This window comes from Caloenas nicobarica, chromosome 8, assembly GCF_036013445.1.
Source record: "Caloenas nicobarica isolate bCalNic1 chromosome 8, bCalNic1.hap1, whole genome shotgun sequence".
Taxonomy (NCBI): domain Eukaryota; kingdom Metazoa; phylum Chordata; class Aves; order Columbiformes; family Columbidae; genus Caloenas; species Caloenas nicobarica.
Genome location: NC_088252.1, coordinates 28,637,603 through 28,658,980, shown reverse-complemented (window position 1 = coordinate 28,658,980; position 21,378 = coordinate 28,637,603). Strand labels below are relative to the sequence as shown.

Sequence of the window (21,378 nt, the reverse complement as noted above, 5' to 3'; positions counted from 1 at the left end):
TTTTTCTCCTGTATCCTCAGTCACTATACCTACACTGGGTGTCCAACAGCCCTGGCTGCAGATATCAGCCACGAATTTCCTGAAAGTTCCCTCCATACAATCCTCTTCACGTCTTTGGCCTGGCTTTGCTGGCTGTGCCTGTACAGCCTCTGTGCCTCTCTGTAGGTTTTTGGACACTTTGGTCAGAGCAGTTCATTCTGTGCCTTCCCTTTGTATTCGAAATGAAATGCTCATCGGTGTCTATAAAAGCAAAGTCACTTCTATTTACCATCATGCCCATTCAAGGCAGATGATGTATTACTCACTTCAGTTTCTCTCCCCTCAGAATGTATTTTATTGCACGAACCGCACCTTGCCATTCCCTGTGTCAGCTCTACCATCACTCACAAGACGGTGCAATGTTCTTTCCTGTGGTCATCTGATAGTTATAAGCCAAAGGTTTATGTTCCTTTAACATGACTGAAAAATTCGGATAAAACATGTACAGAAAGATCAGTTTCATCTTAAAACTAAAGAGATAAAGCAACCGCAGTAAGAAACAAGCAAAGAGACGTAGGATTCTCCAGAGCTGTGTCTCCGGCTATTTGACTTGCACACCCAGCAAGGTCTAAGCTCTGAAACTTCTCTTGTGGCTGGGCAAAATGAACCTGAACTAGATTCTCTGAGCTCTTCTAAAGGATGAGTTTATATTGCAGTCTTTCAAAATGTACAGGAACATTATCTTTGCAGTTGTAATTTCAGTCTGAAATTCGTGAACAGACTCAACCAGAGCAGGGGGTGGCAAGGCCAAGCAGAGAGAGAGAGACAGAGTCAGCACAACCCCCTTCTCCAAATTTTCTAAAGAAACCGTGCTAGAATGGAATAATACTGCACTGCCACAAAGCCACGGGTAACAATCTTGCAGAAACCAAGAGAAAGAAGAAGAAGAAGACACCTCTATCTGCTGCTGTGTCCTGGGGCTGGACTGTGCCAAGGCAGGCAGGGATGTGGGGCTGAACGTCCTCACTCCTCAGTCCTCTTCTCCTCTGCTCTGCGCCGCCTGAACCATGGGAGCTTCCTAACACAAGCGCTGTTCCTTCCAATGTAGGTATATATTCTTTATCCTGGTGTGACTTCTCTTTGCTAAGGAATGATCACAAACAGAAAACACATTAAGCGTGGAAATCTCTCTGGGCTCTTTTCCAACACACAGCACAACCATTTCTCGTCAGAGGAAGAGTCAGCCCTACTCAACAGCCTGTGAAAGGATTTCTAAGAGACACGCTGCATGTAACAATTCAGAAATCCTTGTAAAGAGAATGAAATATTCAGCATTCATGAAATACAGTCAACAAATAGGGTATTAAAAATGGATCCTATTTAGTGTGTGAGTCACATTTTATTTTCATACCTTGCACTAAGCTAAGCTTTGACTTACGGTTTTGCTTCCTTTTGTCACTCAAGAGAGACAAGGTTATTACAGCAGCTGTACAAATACTCCATTTCAGAAGGTGATATAACCTCTGTGCTGGGCATACATGTATATCTATAAAATCCCATAAATGTCTTTGGAATTTATTCCTCAATAGTATGTGAAAGAAAAGGTTTTACTTTTTCTTTTTTGTTTTGTTTGTTTTTTAACAGACTTTTAAAAATATGTCAAAATAAATGATCATTTTTGGTCTATCGGATTCAGACATCACTCTCAGATACAAGATGGTTAAACTGTAGCTAATTATTTCATCTAGTTATTTGCCTCAGATGAATTAAATCTATGGTGGCTTCTAATAAAAGGCGGATACTCTTGTACTTAATCCACGTCCGCTGCAGCTGTATTGCTGCGCTGTAGGAAAGGGTGCTTACTGATTAGGAGCAATCAGAGCAACGTAAATCAGGAGTAATTCCATTAAACCTAAAAATATGATTTAACGTATGTGCTCATCATGGGCAGGACTGCGCCAGCTCTAACTCGAGCCAAACAGCCCCTTGCTGTGCAGATGCTCCCCTGGGAAGCACCGGCTGCCGTCACCCGCACAGCGTGTCACAGCCTGTCCCCCCGCCAGGTCCTCGTCCTCTCGGAGCAGATGGGCCAGGACTGAGCAGCGCCCACTGCACAGCTCCCGAACTTCGGGGTCTGCTTCTGTTCTGTAAATAGGAACAGTAGACTGAGACTGCAATGAAATGAACGTTTTTGGAGAATTACAGGATTAGTAAAAGACAAATGGAGCTAAAGGTGAGCAAGCCTCAAGTGTGCGCCGGGCCAGGTGTAATCACGGTGTGTGCCGTTCCCCAAGGCTGTCACAAGTCTACAAACTGTGTGCGAATGAAAAACGAAGAGAGTGCCTGCACTTCAGTGAGTTTGGCAATAAACAAGATGGCTGAGAGACGAGAATGAATCCGTCTGGGTTGCGCTGTACACACACTGCCAGAGATGATTACGTGCTGTTACTCAGGAAATGTCCAAAGTGGGACCAGCTAGAAGAAAAACAAACAACTATAAAATAATAACTCCAAGATGGCAATGCTGAAAGGCAAGAGGTTTTAAGTATGCAGCGTACACAAGAAGGAGAAAGGGACGGTTCATCAGGAAGCTGCTGTTTCTCTGGTGGATGGCAAGACAGAGATGGCAGCAAGACCTGCAGGCACCAAAGTGGAGAGCAGCTCCGTTCTAGATAGCATGGAGAGGAAGACGTTCTGCTGGGTGCGGCGTAATCCTTCTCTTGAGACAAGACACTTCAAAACGTCACCTCTATTGAGCAGGCGCTGGCTCACGGAATTGCTCGGAGGGGCCGGACAGCTGGCAGTTCTCCAGTCCACCTCCCATCACTGTTTGCTTTCTAATAGAGAGCGCAGCAGGCTATGAATATAATTCATGGAACAGCATGATACGAACGCTTTTAATTTTGCTGCACAGCTCTACTAGCAGGAGAACACCCGTAATGCAGCTGTATTAGCGCGATCGTACCCAATCTCAGAACAAATCCAGTAAATGTAACATTGTGCTCGGTAATCACTGTTATTTTAGACGCTGCAAAATGTATGTAGCATATTGGAGAAAAAGCAAAAGCTGTGCAATCTAGCAGGAGCTGGGCAGCAGTAACACCACACTGCTGGGGAAAACTGCACTGAGAGAGTTAACTGGAGAATCCAAACAGCTGGGAAGAAATAATTATCCCTTTCTGAAGGGAGGGAGGGGAAAAAAAAAAAAGGAAGAAGGCATACGCCTTTGAGTGACCCAGCTATGACCCCATCTGGAAGCAGCAGGAAAATTAGCTGTACATGTAGAACCTTCGCCAATAGTAATGAAATTAATGACCACAAGAGCCATTTGTAATTCCGGGTGCACATTTCACTGCCTGCCGTACCGTCTCAAGAGCTCTACCATGGGTTGTCTTAGCCCTTCAGTTCTCTTTCCATCGTTACTTCCTCAGCATCTTCTCTGCCACTGACCTCCAAGCAAAGCTGACTGAGCAGACCAGGAATTTCAGCCCCAGGAGTCAGGATGAAACCAAGTTTTAATGAGTGAAGATTGAAAGCTGTGGAACAAAACTCTGCCTCAAGAGGACAAAGAACTTGCATTTGCTGGTTATCACTGCTTTTAGCTACACCAACAAAACTAACACCTTTCTAGCACTGACCTGTTTCCTGAAAAGATACTACTATTCAAGGAAACCAATATTTTAAGAGTTGCTTTACCCTGAAACCACAAATATAAATGCTGTCATAAATGACAGCCAGAGAATGTGGACAAACCTGGGACACAGCTGCGTGCAGAGCAGCAGCAGCGTGCAGAGGGGCAGCAGGATGACCACGGCTGCAGGGCCACGGCTGGAGCTCGCTCGCTCGAGAAGGCTGCTTAGGGTACCGAGGTTTTTCTGGGACTTCCTTAGGAAGACTTCTGGTCTGACTTGAAGCTTTGGAAAGGTCTGAAAAAATTGCGGCGGAAAAAAAAAAGTGTCTGAGGTAAAACTGAAAAAACCTACAACTGACATTGTAAACGAAATACAGGATATAAGGCAAATCGGGTGGATTCTATAAGACTGCTGGAAAAAACAACACCACACACACACACAAACCAACAAAAAACCCCGCAAATAACCAGAACCAAACCCTCATTTTCTTTTCCACAGCGTTAATAAATTTGAAAAGATAAGATGTCATATGGGCTGAGAACGCACGTGCCAGGTCCAGCCACTGCTTTCTGCAATAGCTGGGTTCTGGTGTTCCTAAAAATCACACTTTATAACATAACCATATTCTGTAACTTCTTCCCCAAAGAGTAACCAAATGTGCAGGTGTTTTTGAAGTGTTTTTAGAGTGCTGAACAAAGAAAGGGCTCCTAATTAATTCTGAGTGACAGTAAGGAGGTCTGCTAGCTTTGCTGATGTAAAGCATGACTAAGTTTGCATTGGAAAGAGTGAAACAGGTAGTAAAAGATGATACTGGAATACAAAACGAGATATTTCCTCTTATGGAAGAATTTCAGTTGTTTTAATGGAAAGGTTTAATTGAAGTATGTGCTTATCAAAAGGACGGTGTTATCATCAAATCTGAAGCGTGGCAAGGCAGGAATACTGCAGACTACGACAGGAATCACCTGGACTTTACAACTGTCTCTCACTAGGTGGTACGTGCGTGAGAGAGAAGATATTCACTCCAGATGATAATATTTCTTTTTTTCAGATTCTTCTAAATGAATGCCACTTTTCAGTAATAGGATTTTGCAAATGCTGATAAGGCAGCGTGGCATGTGGAGCCATGGGTGCCTGACGGCACTGTGCTGGTTTGTGCTCTGCCCGGACTAGTGTTCCCCAGCTCCAGCTGTTCCCCAGCTCCAGCTGTTCCAAGCTCCAGCTGTTCCCCCGCTCCAGCTGTTCCCAGCTCCAGCTGTTCCCCCGCTCCAGCTGTTCTGCAGCTCCAGCTGTTCCCCGCTCCAGCTGTTCCCCAGCTCCAGCTGTTCCCCGCTCCAGCTGTTCCCCAGCTCCAGCCGTTCCCCAGCTCCAGCTGTTCCCCGCTCCAGCTGTTCCCCAGCTCCAGCCGTTCCCTGCTCCAGCTGTTCCCCACTCCAGCTGTTCCCCAGCTCCAGCTCCCACGTCTCTGCATAGCGTTAACATTGCGGGTCACGGAATGGTCCTCCCCCGTGAGGTCCACAAAACCTTTGCCAACAGACAAACAGTTAAATCCCAAAGCGATCCTGGGTTCCTTTCACTCCTCTGGAATATTCCCCTACGCCTATCAAAGCTCCCAGCAATTTTAATATTCCACCGGTGGGCTGATGCAACCCCCAGAGCAGCAGCAGCACAACCAGTTTGCTGTGGAGATGCTGGGAATTGCCTGAGTGCCTTTACCTGTAACTATCAGCTCAAAATTCAGGTCACATAGAAGACCTTCCCTTTAAAAACATGCAGTATAATCTGATGCTTGCTATCATCTCAGATATTCACACAAATTAAGCAAACTAAGATGGGCACTGACAACAAATCTTTACTAGCTGAGCTTAAGATAATGCATTATTTAAGAAAAAAACATACATTCCTTCCAAAACCCGCTTCCCTCTCCAGTCAGTTCAGTGTCATTTGTGAGCATTTATGTAACAGGGACCTAGTGATTCTCAATAAGGATATTTTTCACATAAGTAAGGGCTGATCTGGTAGCGCAACAGCCTGTGTTACACCAACAAGAGGCAAAACAAACACACTGGTCTCCTGTAAATACATTCATCATTACTCGGTTTTCAGAACAAACTCTTTTTTTTTTGTCAACTGCTCACCAGTTCGGAGGCTGGTTCTAGCTAGAGGATGAGTTTCAGAGAAAAGGAAATGTATAGAAAAGGACAAGATGACCAATTCTGAGATCGTGAGGCACTTTGCCACCAACTTCAGAGATGCCCTCTGTGTACAGACCGGATGAAAGCGGAATGTCATTCAGAACTCTTTCCCCTATACACAATGGTTACTGAACCTCAAAATTTTCTAAGAGTCTGGATTCCAGAAACTCCATTAGTCATTTAACGTCAGACAAAGTTAAGCATAAATATGGGAGCTGAAAAATAACGTGAGGGTTACCACAAAAATCCATCTCTCTTGTGAGATGTCTGATATTTTCTGTGTTCAGTCTTGGAACAGAGTAAGAAAAATGTTCCTTTTTTATTGCATGTTACAAGAGGGGAAAAAAACCAAATCCTCATGAACCTCAAAATAATTTCAAAGAAGATTACGGCAAATTAATACAATACTGGCAAAGGATGGATATGGGCTCATGTCCTTTATACAGCCAGCTTTCTGCAGGCCTAAAAGCAAAACCCAGGAATGACAAGTGACTTTAAAGGCTCTGACGGGTAACAAAAATGACTAGTCAATGCTGCAAAGGCAGGACGTTGTGGAGCCTGCTGTCCCCCGGGCTGGCCAGGTGTCAGCAGGCGTCACCAGGGATCTCCAGCAGATGCAGCGTGAATTCCATCAAACAAGCAGGTGGGTGCTTGGAGCAGGAGCGGCTGCGGCAGCGCTCCTGTCGCTGTCCTTACGGAGGGAAGGCGGCCGCAGGACAAGCAAACAAGGGCAGCCCAGGAGATGCAGAACAGGTGCTAGAACCCTTGCACAGGCAGTGTGCCTCCCTATATTGTGCATTATGGGATGGAGGTTAAGGATGTTCTTACACACTGAGCAAACCCCGGGAGCCGAGCCTCCTCCAGGCCAGGTGCTGCTCCTCCCTGACTGCCCTGGCCCTGGGAAGCACATGGACGCTCATCTAATAGAGTTTTATTTTCACTTGCATTAACAAAACCTAAAGGACTTGAATTGTATTTCAACAACAACTCCCATAGGAACTATTTTATTCTCTTTTAATCAACCTGTCATGCGATGTCCTCTGTCCGCCCAACGTGAAGAGCTGCTTGGTGTAAACTCTCTTTTGACACTTGGTGAGAGAAAAGCGCACTTAAGAAAACTGATGACCTGAGAGGGCACAAACCGGAACCGTTAAAACAATTCGAATTGATTATTCTTTCCAATTCTGGATGCAAACTAACAGAGTTAGTCAATAGATCTCCGCCTTCCTGTTCTTTCTTCAAGGAGAAAAAGGTTTTTTACTCTGAGGGCAGTCAATCAGTCAACCAGCACCTCCACTCTGCCACAGCCAGCGCCTCCATTCTGCCATAACGGAGTAATTCCACACCTCTTCCACAAAGCAGCTCATCTCTCGTTTTAAAAGCAGTAATACTGAATAATTTAAATAAATCGATCACCAGCAAAGCAACTCAACATATTATGCAAACCAGCTGCGACTTTCAAAACAAGTGAGTTGTCAGTGCGTGTTCCCAGGTGACCTGTGCGGCTTCCGGTGACAGGCGGTGGTGACAGCGGTGGGTCACAGCAGAGCTGAGCGCACGGGAACGTGTCCCCAGGCCGGCAGAGCTGCGAGCGACACGTGGGGACGGGCCCAGCGCTCGCTCCTGCCCAGCGGAGCCAGCGCTGCCCTTGTGCTCCGAGGTGATTTCAACGAGAACTCATCACAGGTTCCACCTAAAGCTGTTTCCATTCTTAGGGATATGACTTGTATTTCTTCTTCTTTATTGTTTTCCGTTTTAAATGTTGTGATGTTATTTATGTTGTGTGATTTAAAAAAAGGGAGCTCGCTATATCACAACTATTTCCCTCTCTTTTCTTTCTTGCAAGCAATAGCTTGCAAAAGTTTTAACCGACAACTCTATAATACAGACTTAAATAGTCACCTATGATAGCTCCAGTCAAATCCATACAGTGAAGTCAGAAATGAATTTGGACCGCATATCAATTCCTACCAAAGGGAGGATGTGGCTAACGCCTGTTAAATTCCAGCTGATTTCAGTGAGCTTTGGATGAAGGTCTATCAGATGTTTTCCTGCAGGCAGAGTTTCTAGACAGAGAACTTTCATACCACATTTTCTTGAAGCAATTTATTGCTTTTCATAATCTATTTGAAAACTTTCCCAGCAGTTTTAACAAGGGTGCCGACCCTTCAAGCCAGCCTTTCCGACCACATTTCCAACAAGGGATCTGGGTCTCAGCTGAGAAATCAGCTCCTCGCCGAGTGTTGTAACCTCCTCACCGAGTGTTGTAACCTCCTCGTGCTGCTCCCACACCAGGGGCCCTCCGGAATATAGCACTCGGTTCTCAGCCTTGCTCAAAGCAAAATACTTTCGTTTATTCAAGTTAGAAAGCTAATAAATGAAAATAAATTCAATCTCAGGTTTGGGAATTCCATCTCCTTTTCATAATTCCTTTTTTGGCTCGATTCTGCACATGCAGAAACAGGGAGGGTTCGTTTATCAGCCTTGGTGAAATGTGAGCCAAGGAAGCCCAGCAGGCTTTTAAAACTCCGTGTTTACTAACAAATTACAGATATCGGAATTCCAAGAAAAACAAGACAACAGAGGTATAAATATTTCCTAGAATTTTTAGCACACTTATAACGAAGCTTTCTTCTTTGATATTGCAGTTCGATTTTTCCCAGTAATGGTACTTAAAACTGCTAATTTACAAACTAAAAAAAATTACTATATCAGGAACACGTGCAATAATAAAAGATCCAGCAAGAAGGAAACTGCAGAGCTACACCATTGGGCATCAAGCATTTTCTTAATTATTCCAGTCAAGAAAAAGAACTCATTAATATTTTAATGAGATTATGAATGAAAACCTCCCACACAAGACAAAATCACACTTACAAAACAGCCTTTCAAATGCAGTCCAGCCTCTCTGATCTGCAATTTCTAAGACTCAAATGGTGATAAAGAGACTGCAGGATCCAGGCTTAGTGCCAACACAAACTGGACATAGTACGTCACAAAGATACTAAGATATTATGGAAAGCCTTGCCATAAAAATCTTACATCATCAGGCTAGATGGAAACCATGCGTCGCTCCTCTCGGAGACTGAGGTTTCAGAGAAAGAGAAAAGAAGAAATGCATGAGAAGAATGGTAGATTATTTTCAAACACTGAATGTTTTCAATTCATATGTTTATCTTATGCCCTGGCACTGATGAAAAACTTAACTACGTATTCACAGGGCAAGGCCTTCCTTGGTGTCACTATTGTACAACCACCTTAGCTGGGAACGCGACCGTCCCCGCGCTGGTTGGAGGCCAGTACAGCGGATTTCAGTGCCGCTGGCCTGGCAATGCGGGGGAACGCTGCGGGGGGCTGGGCGGGGGCCAGCTCCACTGCCCGAACCACGCACAGAGGGGCTGGGGAGAACAGACCGAAACCCAGCCCAGGAGCCCCAGCCGGGCCCTTTCAAACCACAGTAGAAACCTGAAATATCTCCTGTATGGTACTGCAAAACCTGGGCGCTGCGCTCTGTTCCCCTGGCTCACTGGGGAAGGATCAGCCAAAAGAATCCAAAGTCTGCATTTACACACCAAAAGTGACCAAGTTCTCAAAACATCTGTGCGTGCTCTCACGCAACTGGCCAGCACAGGAATTTAAATGCAGGCGTCCCATTTCGGTGCCAAATGCCGTCACTTTGCCGCGGTGCCCGGGCACAGAAGGACACAAGCCGCAGCCCTGCGAGCCCAGGGCGCCGCGGTAGCGCCCCGCGTGCTCTCGGCGCTGGCAGCCTGCAGGAGCAGCGCGCCAGCTTCTGGGGTTCACAGCACAACCCGCGTGCTGTGAAACCAGCACAGCTCGCTATTCTGCCGATGGCAGAAAAACCCCTGACTTTTCACTTGTACTTTCCTGCCCCTACAGAGTGATGAAGATCTCGGTTCCGAGGAGATAAGGAGAGGGGACTGCTGGCAGGTCAGCAGTTATCGTTAGCATTCATTTCTATCTTTGCTTTTTCTCCTGAAGCCACCACCAGTACTGACAGTACTTTTCATAACAGCGATACCAAGCTATCTACCAGGTATCACATTAGGCCTTTCATTTCCTACTAAATTTTATATAGGTAATAAATGAACATGCACCAGAAGATAACAGTGTGACCACCTGTATTATCAGTGCTATCAGTATTACCTTCAGCCTAAAAGACCCTTGAACCATCTCGACTCGCAAGACTGATTTTCACTCAATCATGCCATAACACTTACATCAGCTGATATTACAGAAACAGGATTTCTTACGCATTCAGCAACCTAAGCTGTTATAGTCTCTCATTTCTTCCCTTGTGTTAAACGATCATCAAGAGTTTTCAGATGTCACATCTAATCTCTGGAGAATTGTCCATTTCTTTTCAAAGTGTTTTTCATACCTTGTTCACTCGTCCTCTGACTCACATCACGAACTCCCAGATCAACATCCCTATTTATGGCCGACGTCTGGAGTTCAGGTTGTTTCTGGAATGTATGTATTATGTATGAACCTAAAATTCTGCTGCTTCCTTTCATACCTGACACAAAATGCAGTAGGTTCCTGCACGTTATCTCCAGACGTGAGAGGAAGAACATCCGCTCCTCCATGGGAGCTCAATGTCCAGTGTGGTCTCGTGTTACCTGGTTGAGGAAGATGGACCCAAGTGCTTGCGCTCTGCAGATACCAGAAAAGCATCGACCACCACTCATGTCAGGAAGGGAATGACTCTTGATCTCTCACCACTGGATGTTTGCTACTCTTACTGATTAAATATCAATCCATAAATCTACAATTTTTAACTATTTGACTACTACATTTTGCTTTGAAGGAAGTGTAATTTTGATCACAGATTTTTCCAGTCTGTAGGCAGAAAGACTATTATTCTACTCCAACGAGCACTCATTTGACACTACTGAAAATCTGGCAGAGAGGAATAAGCTCTAAGCAGTCCCGTTCTTACGGCTCGGTAGCCAGTGGCTTTGTAGCAGTTTGCCTACTTTATACGGTAATTCACAGTTCTGAGATGAAAGAAATCAGTGTGTCTTCTGTACTTGTTTGCAAATACACAGCACAGCCTCACACCATCAGAGATTCAGCAAAGCATTACCGTAACACTCCAGTGCTAAATGCATACTAAGGTTTTTTTTAAGTTATTTTACATAAACCATTATTTGGTGAAATCATTTACCAAAGGCCTGTGAATTAGATCAGAACAAATATTTAGAAACAGTAATAATAGAGGAAAAATAATTCAAGATAAAGGCATAATATTGACTGTAAGGCAGTAGCAATCTGGGAAAACTCTCCTGCAAATACATGGACTTTAATACATGGATATAACCATCTAAAAAGTCCCTTGGGCCATGCAGTATCTCACAGATTGATTTTCAGTCAATTATGCCTTAAATGTTGAGGTTTGGTTGATTTATTATAAATATTCCAATCTGAGGGTTAGCAGCATGCAAGAAATTGCTTAAAGACTCCTCTTACATATTGACGGCAGTTTGCTTTTCTCATATGCATTTTGTTAATTTTGGTTTGCTAAAATAATTCTGAAGGAATATTTAAAAATCCCTCCAATTCAGTTGTCTATGTCCAAACACTTTCAGATCTAATGAGGAGTAAAAATGACTTTCACTGCCACCATGTGTGTCTCCGGCAAGTACACAACAGGGTTTTTTGGACTGCGACAGGAAGAAAATACACTGTAATTAAGATAAGAACTGACTCAAGGTCAGGCTCATCATCCGTTTCTTAATGAAGTTATAATGTGAATGCCGTTTTACCGAAGGTGCTGCAGAGGCCCCGTTCATCCCCAGAACCCTGAGCGGGGTCTGTCTGCTCCACCCCCACCAGGGACCATCAATTCCCCTCATACGCATTTGCAGTTAAAACCTTTTCTGTTTATAGGGAGTTTGCAACATAAAGAGTAAAATGTACGTTAACATTTTTTCCAGTGAAAAGACCGAGGATTCTGTTCCTTCACGATCTGCCTGGCAGACAACGCCAGCTGCTTCTGTTTGTTACGAATATAAACAGTATTCAAACTACAATAAAAAAGGTTTAAAAATCAGCTGTTTCCCAGCTCAACCATACAGTGAAAAAGCTGCTGCCAACTGTTGTCTTGATCAAACACGGCCCTGGGTGCTCATCAAAGACACTATACAAGGATAGAGAAAAAAGAAACGGAAGACGTAACATAGGAAGAGGAACCTTGAGAAGACTGGGAAGATAACAGGAAATGGGAAGAAGAAGAAAAAATCCTATTCTCAGCGTTATATACTAGTGGACTTCTTCCCTCCCACTTTCTTACTTTGATCTTTTTACAGTGGTTTCTCAGAGGTTTTTCCATTACTCACTTCTGAACGACTTTTGGTCTCACTCCTCCATTTCATTTTCCCACATATCTAGTTATTTTCTTCTGGTTTTTGTTGTTTCCTGTTACTTTTTTACCTTTTCACCGTTTCTGTTCTTTCTCTGCCTCTGTATTCTGTTCATCTCTTCTTCTCTTTCTCTGTTTTCCACACTCCAATTCACAAGGTTTACTTCATGGCACTGAGCAACTTGACAATAATTTAAACACACTACAGTTCAACATCGAGCACCACATACAATTCTAGAATGAGAAATTGGATAAAATGATTTATAGCCTTATTCTGCAGCCCTAGATCCAGGGACCATGCTGCCATCCCTACTGAATTCTTATTTTTAAATAAACAAGGTTACTAATTTCCATACAGATTGCAAGGTTGAGACTATCACACGTGTATCAGGGAGGAGGAATACAGTTCTCTCCTACTGATGAAATTAAACCGTATGACAACTGTACCAAAAATGAACCATTCTACACAAGGAAACAGTTTTTTTCCTACTCTTCATACCTCTTTAAAGAAACCGCAAGAAAAGGTACAAGAACTCTATTAGTAAAGATGATTTTCTATTGTTGATAAACAAGAAAAATATTCGAGATAGCCAGGTTTCACAAAAGCATGATTAAGAGGATAAAACCAGAAAAATGCAAGCTTACTGCAGAGCCTGACAACTTCAGATTTGAAGCTTACTCAGACATTTCTCTGATTTAGAGTGTTCTTACGATGCCAAATTGGCAAAAGGACGTGAATACATCATTAGTTTAACTCAAGACAATTCTTGTAGTCTTATTTAATGACAATGCTTTCATGCAGAACTTGAAAGAAAATCACAGGAGTTGTTCTTAAAAAGCCCAGGAACTAGTGGAGAGTCCTGCTGTGTCGTGGGGTGAACCCCAAGTGCCCTGAAACCAAGTGCACGAACCCCGAGAGCCGTGAACCCCACGTGTGGTGAACCCCGAGCGCCGTGAACCCCACGTGTGGCGAACCCCGAGCGCCGTGAACCCCACGTGTGGCGAACCCCGAGAGCCGTGAACCCCACGTGTGGCGAACCCCGAGCGCCGTGAACCCCACGTGTAGCGAACCCCGAGAGCCGTGAACCCCACGTGTGGCGAACCCCGAGCGCTGTGAACCCCACGTGTGGCGAACCCCGAGCGCCGTGAACCCCACGTGTGGTGAACCCCGAGAGCCGTGAACCCCACGTGTGGTGAACCCCGAGCGCCGTGAACCCCACGTGTGGTGAACTCCAAGAGCCGTGAACCCCATGTGTGGTGAACTCCAAGAGCCGTGAACCCCACGTGTGGTGAACTCCAAGAGCCGTGAACCCCATGTGTGGCGAACCCCGAGAGCCGTGAACCCCACGTGTGGCGAACCCCGAGCGCTGTGAACCCCAAGAGCCCAGCGCCCTTTGTAAATGCCCCTTCCCCAGGCTGGGCAGCGCGTTGCCCACACGGAGCAGGGTGCCAGTCCCCAGCTCTGAAATAGCCCAGCCCTCTCAGCTACAGCACTCTAATGCTTTTTTGTGAGAAAGGTAAATCAATGAGGGGCAAATGCTCTTTAATCACAGTCAACAGGAAATCACCAAAAAATCAAAGGAACATGAAGCAACAACAGCGTTAGCTGGAATTTAGAGCTTCCCACTTTTGATCAAAATAAACTATTTTTTCATCCATGAAGTGTCTAAAGGGGAAAAAAACCTGTCAGCAGCGTGGGTGACAACTGGAGAATCCTTTCAAGGAAAACCACTGAGGGCAGGTGAGAGAAACACCATTGCAATCACCCGTTCCCTGCTGGAGCCAGAACCGGGGCTGAGGCTTCCAGCAGACACAGGAAGCACCCGCAGTGCATACGGCCTTTCCAAGACGAGTGCAGCGCATCTCAGGTGCCTGACGTTGCGCTGCAGCAGGTACCCTCTGGCTGAACTTTCTTCATGCAGCAATGGGGTGATGTCTCAGTCAGTTTTAAGAATGAAACAGCACCTTACCTCCAGGGAAAGAAAGCTGGTAAAGCCCGAGTTTGTAGAGAAAGTTTTGGACAAATCCATTCACATAACAAAGAGAACACAAACCTCAGCGAGAGAGCAACGCGAGACGAGAGCAAAGGAATGCACAACTGCGTTACTACAAGGAAAACAAGCTCATTACTATAGCTTCTGGTTCCACTTTGGTGTTTTGGTCAGAATCGTTTTACTTTTTGCATTTATTATAATACAGTCTAGTGAGACTTAAGACATTGAGAAAGCTCTAGATCATCTTCCGAATGTGAGACTGCAGCGTGCCAGCAAAGCTTCCTGGCTTTCTCAGAGCACAGTATTGCACACTCCAACCCACACCAGGTAACTCACAGCTTCCCAGCTCAAGGACTTACTTCCTGGAAGTCTTTTTTTCTTTTCTTTTTTCTTCTTTTTTTTTTTCAGAGAAAGTGGCAGAATCATATTAAGGTAATTAATTTGTTGGAGTCAAAATGCGAAGTCAGGTATTCTGCAATAAAAACGGCAGACAAAGCTCCTTCTGGGAGCTTGGTAGAAAACCAAGGTTTTCTCTAGTCTGATAAATGGTGGGATTTGGCCTTGTGTCAATCCAATTATAGAAGGTATTTGATTTGCCCATTTCAAGTGGACTTCATTCATCACATACGACTTCAAACTCCATAGTATACAGAAGGTTGATTAGTTTATCAGTCACTTATTAGAAACCACTAAACTAATGTAGGAAAGAGTCAATAAATGCAAGATTCCTATTGTTTTCACTGTGTTTTGTGGTCCACTCAGCAACTTTTATTGAGTGGTTGGGAAACTGGAATCTTCTTGTCTCTGGTAGCTAATTTAGAATGAAATAATGTTCCAAGGTAATTGAACCTGTAACTGCAAATTTCAGGACACCAAGAACAGTATAAAGTGCTTCCCTTTGCACGCAAAGAAATATTATCAAACATGCAGGGAAAAAGAAATGGAATTTAAAAAATAACTTACTTGGGAAAATGACAACTAAATCAGAATCAACTCAATCAACAGAATCAACTGCACCGTGAACTGACCTGGCTTCAATAACCTGAGAGGGCCCAGCTTCATTTTTAGGAAATCTGTTATTCTCTCAAAAATCTAGCTGGCCGTTAAGTAATGAACATCAGACCTCAAGCAAATATACACTGACTCTCCTCAGGATCTCATACAGGTTTCTTGAAGTGTTTTAGTAACCCCGTGTGTGGTGTGTTCTGGTCCACCAATAAAATAGATGAAAATACTTAATTTATCTTAGAAATACTAAATAAGCATCTACTCACAGCAAACATTTTCAGAAGGCTTCAGGCAGAAACAAATAGTGATGGCTAAATTTCAGTTGGAAAGAGCAGACAAACAACCGCAACATTGAGAGACTGGTAGCAAGAGCATCCGTTTCTTAGCGCTGCTAAGAAAACCACACTGCCTGGAAGATGTTACTCGGAAATAAAACCACCTCAGGTGTGTGGATTCCAAACAACCCTACGCACAAGGGGAACTCTTGAAAAATGACGAGAAAGTAATACCAAAAATGCAAAATGTTTTATTTTACTAGACTATTTTCCACATAAATTAAAAAATATGGATCACGTTATAATGTGATTATAATAGATGCAGTGACAGTCTGGTTTGTGATGAAGCAAAGGAGATCAGAACCAGCGTACCAGGAATCCCTTAGACGATATTTGCTTTGCAGAAAATGCACTTATGAAATATACATGTGCTGAGATGTGATTAGGATGTAGTTCTGCATTTTGATTAAAATGCGGCTTCCTCTGTGTTTACTGAGCTTCAAAACCAGCCTGATTTGTAGGCTTATGTAGTATTTTCTATCTTCTTTTTTTAAAGCAGGACTACATTTAACTTCATTGCTACATATACAAAAATGAATGCACATCTGAAACCTTCTTTAGCTTACAATTATTAACCTGAGAGCTAAACCAGAAGGCCATTAAGTGCAAGCCCCAGATGACGAGTCCAGCAGCCTGCACGGAGCTCCGGACCTGCTGCAGCGAGCACCGAACAAACCCCCGCGGGGGCTGCCGGGGCCAACCCGGCCAGGGGAAGAGCGAGACACCCCCAGGCACCGAGCAAGGGGGGATCGTGCTGCAGAGCTCCATTCATCTGCCAGCAAAAAACTGGTTTTTCTCTTATATTTACTTATTTGTGAGATCCATTTAAGCACTTTTTGCTCCTTTTATCCCTATGCTGTGGGCAGTTTCCACTATGGCATTCAAAATGTCTATTCAAAATGTGTGTACAGTTCTTTATCATCAAAGGTTCTCAGCCTTGACCAGTCACCAACTATGTGCTGTGCAACATTACTTCAACTCTCGTACCAAGTGAGTGCAGCTCCACGAATCAATGCTGCTTTGATTCTCTACTGTGGAGAAAGGACTTGACATTTTTGGGGGTATTATTTTTAATCACTTGGAACCTTTCTTGCCCAGAACTACATGCACAGATGCTGCCAGATGCATTGGTCCTGGAAAATCAGGTTACTGTCAGACCTACTGGCCAGATGTAGAGTCTTAATTTTAGGTTCTTCTCACCGTGTTCTTATAGCCTCTGATCCAAAGGCTTTCAGGTGAGCTCAGAGTTCAAATAAGGAGACTGGAAAGGAGACGTCGGAGCCCAAGTAATCTATTTAAGACTCTTCTCTCATTTCCATCTCTCAGCCGCGGGTCTGTGGGTGCCAGACACCCTCCCCTCCCCAGCAACGCGGCGTGTCCCTTCCTCCTGGCCAGAGCTCCCACGACACAGCGCTGAAGTGGTTTAACATGATTCATCAGTCATTAACTTTAATTACGAGCAGATGATTTATATGATGAAAAAGATAACTAATGGGAACTTCTACAGTTAGTAGAGAAATAAAAAGACCTAGAAATCTATCTGAAGAGGCAGCATCCATGCAGGGAGTGGATGTGGCGATGTACACTTACCCCATGCAGGGAGGGCTGGCGTCCCCCGGTCCCTGACGTGCGGATGGGCTGTTAGGGCAATGCACACTCATCTGTGCTGAGAGCTCCACAAAGGGTACTGCATCTTGTAGGTTCTGCAAATAGAAAAGAAAAGCCCCCTTATACAATCTGTGAGAGATGTTCAAGGCAAATATTTAAACCGGTCAAGGCAGATGCAAGTTTCAAGGGCTCATTTGCGCAGCAGTCGCCACAGCGGGTGTGTGCCCAGCCCTGCTTCGCTCCAAGGGGATCAACAGCACGTGGCAGGAGCGGCCCCAAAACTCCGCTGGTTTCGCACATTCGCCATCCTTCTAAAGAAAAAGTCTCTTCTGATGTGAAACTACTGCATCAAGACCAAAGATAGAGATGTAAAAAATACCTCAGAATGTACCCGAAATACATTCAGAAAAAATTAAGTAGGTGAACTAGCAAAATCCTGCTCCCTTTCCACAAAAACCTCCCTCCATCCCAAAAGCTTAGCTTTGATAGCGATTAATAAAGAGAATTTCAAAGGCTCATATATACTCACTAAGAACTAATTAGCTGAATGATATAGCACACTCCAAAATAATGAACTGATCAATAAGTCAGTTTAACCATAACTAGTAAAGAGTTCCTTTAGGATTTAGTCCTAACTGCATCGTTAGCTTAATGCGATGTTTTCAGGGAGCTTAAGTCACGAATAGAGCCAGCGAGCTCTGCTGCGTCCAGCTGGGTTAAGCGAATATCGGCGTAAGACACAAGGCCAGAGCTGTGCTGCTGGGACAGCGGCGAGGCCGGGGATGGCAGAGCAGCGGAGGGGCGCCCACGGGGACGCGGCGTCCTGCAAAAGCTGAGGAAATTACATCCATTTCAATGTCAACTCCAATTCTTGGCCCTCGGCCTTGGGAATCCAGCGGGGTTTGGCTTTTTGTTGTTGTTGCTTGCTTGTTTGGTTTTTAATTATTATTTTATAACAGTGATCATGCCTTGGTAGATGGATTTTCCCAAATTGTTCTACTGCATCTGCAAAGAAATGCTTCACTTTCAGCTCACTAAAACAGAGCATTCAGTTATAGTGTTTTGCACAGCATTGAAGGATTGAAGCCAAATTTGCTGCTGGCAATTTAATTTGCAGGAAAAACCATAAAAGAATAAATCAAGAGTCTGTTACAGGATAGCTGCAGTACAAAACATATTACATTATGTCCTGGAGATGAACAAATTCTGGTTAAAATTTTCAACCCTTTAACGTAAAGACAATCACTTGCTTTATATTCACCGCCCTTGTGAAGTGCCAATAATCACAAAACAGTAATTAATATAAACCTCCTTTGGGCCACATGAATGTATCTGTCAATACTGAAGTCTTGTGGTGTCTCTAATGAATAAGGAAGACAAGACACTTCACATGTCATGTATCCTAAAGAAATGAACATGTAATGTTAGCCTGTAACGTTACCATGTAGCGTAGCCTGGCATTGACATCGCCACTCAAGTGGAAATCTCATCTATGAAAATGTAAGTGCCAGAGGCAGATGTGTTGAGTTTAGGCTGTGTGTGTGGAGAGAAGAGAACATCCACGAATTACAATTATCTTGGAGATGTGACTGAGCACAGAGGAAGCCCTTCCAAGGCCACTGACATTGAAGTGGATATTAAACCAAGAGCTTTACTCCAATGGACAATGTGATCCTTGGGGATACACGGAGCTCATGACTATGCCGATGCAAAAACAATTAACAATAATACATGAGTGGAAAAGCATCTGGGGTGGCTCTTAGAGACTTTGCAAGTGAATATGGGCAGGTGGCTGTTTGAACAATTTGCTGTTTCAATCTGAGTAGGAAATGTTAGAAAAAAACGTATCTTTACAGTGCATGTTTAAACTTGTGGCAGTCTACAGGTGACAATAAACAGTATAAAAAACAAACATTCATCTTTCCTCCTGAGTCTGTAGCTCTCTGTCCAGTGACACATTGTGACACCAGATGAGTGACGCCAGCTCACGCTCACCGATCGTGTGTGCACATCCACGCTCGCGTGGTGTGACACTACAACCTCGCCCAGCACCATTGCAACTTTCAGCAACAAATAACATCAGCCAGTGCTACCCATCTGCGTAGAACTGCCCCTGGGTTCACTTCGGGTAGGGGTAATGATGGCCGGAACACAATCAGGCCAAGGAATCTTTCCACTCCCCAATGGAAATGAACTCCTTAAGTTCAGCCCAGGGAAGCCGCTGCCCAGCTCGGCATGTGGGGCTGTGGGACACAGGCTGTGGGATGTGGAGCTGTGCGACGCGGGCTGTGGGATGCGGGCTGTGGGACGCGGGCTGTGGGACGTGGGCTGTGGGACGTGGGGCTGTGGGACACAGGCTGTGGGATGTGGGCTGTGGGACGTGGGCTGTGGGATGCGGGCTGTGGGACGTGGGCTGTGGGACGTGGGGCTGTGGGACGTGGGGCTGTGGGACGTGGGGCTGTGGGATGTGGGCTGTGGGATGTGGGCTGTGGGACGTGGGCTGTGGGACGTGGGCTGTGGGACGTGGGGCTGTGGGACGTGGGCTGTGGGACGTGGGGCTGTGGGACGTGGGGCTGTGGGATGTGGGCTGTGGGACGTGGGCTGTGGGACGTGGGGCTGTGGGACACAGGCTGTGGGATGTGGGGCTGTGGGACACAGGCTGTGGGATGTGGGGCTGTGGGACGTGGGGCTGTGGGATGCGGGCTGTGGGATGCGGGCTGTGGGACGTGGGGCTGTGGGACGTGGGCTGTGGGACGCGGGCTGTGGGACGTGGGCTGTGGGATGCGGGCTGTGGGATGCGGGCTGTGGGACGTGGGCTGTGGGACGCGGGCTGTGGGACATGGGCTGTGGGACGTGGGCTGTGGGATGCGGGCTGTGGGATGCGGGCTGTGGGACGTGGGCTGTGGGACGTGGGGCTGTGGGACGTGGGGCTGTGGGACGTGGGGCTGTGGGACGTGGGACACGGGCTGTAGCAAAGACACAGGGGCTGCACTGCTCTCTGTGCCCCAACCGTTAACACAAGCAGCCTAGATCCTGAACAATTACAGCTTTACCTCTAAATTTTGGCAGGAATAGCTCAGAGGACAGCGAGTTCTCAGCATAACGAGCTCTGCAGGGTCCCCGCCGTGTTAGTCACAGCCGAGGATGCGGACGCGGGCTGATGCCAGGCTCAGCACACAGACCCAGCTCTGGCAAACTTGCTCTCAAGCCTTGTTTTCGCTCCTAATCTCACAGCGCTTCCCGCTCCCCACGGGGTCCTTCCTCCACAACAGCAGGGCACAGATGCACATTACCAATTCTACACAGTGTTTACAAATGCTGCTCTCGCAGAACCTCACTCCTGGTGTCGATAACCATCAGCAAGCAGCACAAGCAGCGCGCTCGCGGGCAGACAGAGGAGCTGGCAGGTGTGAGGGACGAGGAGAGGGGAAAACAGCACTGACGCTTGTGAGATGTGTCTGCTCCAGGATGCCGTTCCGCATCCCACCCCAGGTACACAGCGGAGACCCATGGACAAGGTTATGTATGAAGATCACTGTTGTATATAAACTAAATTTCTGTTGGCAATTTATTATTTATTCCAGTACAATGCACTTCACCAGCAGGGAATCTGTCCATTATGAATTTATAAAATACACTGCTTTATCAAAGTAATTCAGACATTTGCTTGGGAAACTATTTATCGTGTTCATGCTCCTCATCAAATACTATTTCTACAGAAATAGTCGGACCAGAAGACGTCATTTGTGATTCATATGCAGATCTTCACAACGAAACAAAGATGGTAATTTATTCATTTCCATTGACACCATCCTGCATTCTTGTACCAGGAAAGTCAAACTGAAATAAATATTCTGACATAAAATCACAAAGTAATCATACATTTAATCCCCCTTAAATATGCAGACTAATGAAACAGTGGTAAGAACATGCCACAAAATAGTGTTTTTTAAAACTGATTTGCAATGCTTATTTCTGTAACTTCTGAGTTACACAGGAATGTGGCATTAAAGAAAAAAAAAATTAAAAGTTAGACCTAGAGGTGATTGTACTGGAGCAGCTGTGACACATCATTGCTGTGCATTACAAGCAATATTACAGTGAATATTCAGCAGTAGGCAACGTAATTTGACATTCTAATAGTTGCTATGCTGATTTTAGCAAAGATTCAATCCATGTGGAATGTTAACTGCAGATCAGAGAAAATTTATCTTGTAAAGCTGAGGTTAACCAGAGATGGGC

General features: G+C 45.2%; 1 long non-coding RNA gene across 1 annotated transcript; it reads right to left on the bottom strand.

The window, feature by feature from the left end:
* Nucleotides 1–1,066: 1,066 nt before the first annotated feature.
* LOC135991632 (uncharacterized) lies at nt 1,067–17,195 on the bottom strand. The gene is made up of 3 exons (XR_010606532.1): nt 17,119–17,195; nt 3,733–3,905; nt 1,067–1,122 (listed from the first exon to the last, which is right to left on the bottom strand). It is a non-coding gene; the product is annotated as an uncharacterized LOC135991632 (long non-coding RNA).
* Nucleotides 17,196–21,378: the final 4,183 nt, after the last annotated feature.